The sequence below is a fragment of the Brassica oleracea genome, chromosome C3 (assembly GCF_000695525.1).
Source record: "Brassica oleracea var. oleracea cultivar TO1000 chromosome C3, BOL, whole genome shotgun sequence".
Classification (NCBI taxonomy): Eukaryota; Viridiplantae; Streptophyta; class Magnoliopsida; order Brassicales; family Brassicaceae; genus Brassica; species Brassica oleracea.
In genome coordinates this window covers 43,466,570-43,468,722 of record NC_027750.1, presented here as the reverse complement: position 1 = coordinate 43,468,722, position 2,153 = coordinate 43,466,570, and positions in this window count along the sequence as shown.

Genomic DNA, 2,153 nt, shown 5'->3' with positions numbered 1-2,153 from the left:
TTTACTTATTATTTATTTTCCTTATATTGTATATTTACTTATTATTGTTTAATGCAATTTTTCTATTTCTTATATTGTTTATTTACTTATTATTTATTTTTCCTTATATTGCAAATTTAGTTATTATTTATTTTCTATTTTTGAAATAATAATGCCACGTGTCATCTTTCGGGAGAATTTTTTTTCGCTGATGTGGACGCTCTATAGAACCTCAAAAAGTCCCTTTTATTAGTAAGGATTTAACATAAAATTAGTCTGCCCACATTAATCATCGTCGATCCACATTAGCAGTGCCAATCACTATTAATCGTTATCGACCCATGTTAATATACCCTAAGTATTTTTAGAAATCATAAAATTCTAAATTGAATAGTTAAAAGCTTTGGCACAATTATCGACCCAATTTTGGTCTCGGAATTTTTTAGCCCTCTAAAGCCTATACATATTTTCCAAAACCCATTGTTTTGTCAATAAATACTAGCCCATTGTTGTAAATAGAGGGTTTAGAGACTGAATATTTATGTGTTCTTATTAATGATCAAGGGGATTCCTTTATATAAGAATTACAAGATGAAGATAAAAGGAAAGTGTACATATCCTAATCCAACAGGAAATAGGAAAACTACTAAAACATAATAATGGAAAGATTACATCTACTAAAAAAAGGAAATGATTTCCTTTTCTCTAAGCTTTGTGGTCGTCTTTCTCTCTCCTGAAGTCGGCTCTCTCTCTCTCCCCTCTCTCTAGGCTTCGGCCGTCCCTCCATCTTCTAGGTATTGGTCCGGTCTTAGACCGGGCCTGGTTAATGGCAATCCACTCCATTACTTATAACACTTTCATGACCGGGTCATAGACCTCGTCTATAAGTGTCCACTACTTGCCTTACTTAGGGGATCTGATGTTGGATTGCAACCTGATGGTTGCTCTTTTGTTTCTACTAGTCCGTGATCAAGGGATAAGGGACGGACGCCTTTTAGCCGATGGGCCGGACGTTTTAAGCCGGAGTGCTGGACGCCTTTAGCCAGAAGGGGCCGGACGTCTTTTGTCGAAGGACCGGACGCCTACAGATATGTTCTGTATCAGTCTACTAACCTCTTTTAGGTTTAGTACAAACACAAGGGATTTCAAATGTATATGGACTGTTATTGGATTTTCTTTTATACAACTCCAAGATCATGCGTGATCACTTTCTTTTACATGCTATATGCAGCTGCTTTTCAGTCCATGATTCAGCTTAGGAACAAAGCTGTTCTTTCATCTTATCCAGTGATCCATATGCTTCTTACTACATCATTTGTATCTAATATCTTTCTTATGACCAGACCGTTTTCAATTTCGAAAATATGTAGCAGCATCCACCACATAGGAGTTTATCTCCTTATAATCTGTTCCTTTGATCTCTGTGAGTACCTTGTGTAACAAGCTATGATCTAATGCTGTTAAGTAGGAAGACATGAACACTCTTAGACCTCGTGATCATGTGCCTTCTCTCATGGTTTCTTTACCTCACAAGATCCATTTATTTCACTGGTTGATCAGATGGCGTTTCTGTATATGTATATGGCCAATACGCTCATCTCTCTTTTAGATACTTTGAACCTCCACGTTTATCTTTCAATATAATCTTTTATGATCTTTATGATTGTATGAGTACTCATTCGTGGGTTCATGATCCTCGCTTATCTCTTTAGGTTCAAGTGTTATTCTCTTATGCATCTTTTATATACAAAAGTGTGTGTGTGTCGACACTTTCATGGGGTTCCATTATGTTCCAGACATGATTTGATCACTTTGAGATTTCATTATCCAGGACCTTTGTTACCTAGTAGCTTGGCGTCCCAAGCCACATGGTTTGGTACCTTAGATGTGTAGTTCCGCAGCCTTTTCTCAATGTCTGTTTGGTTTCTAGTATGATCTCGGATCTATCATCCCATGCACCATTCCTTTATATCCGAGATCCCTTTATCTTATGGAACACTTGGTCTATCTTGTATAAACTTTATAACAACTTGATTATGTCTCTTCTAGGACATTCATTTGGTGCTAAGCTGGTTAGTCATTTCTCGGGTCAGTGTCTGGCATTTCGATTAGCTTCTCAATTAGATATCTTTATATAATCTTTCCTTGGACGTCTTAAATCATAATCTCTAGTC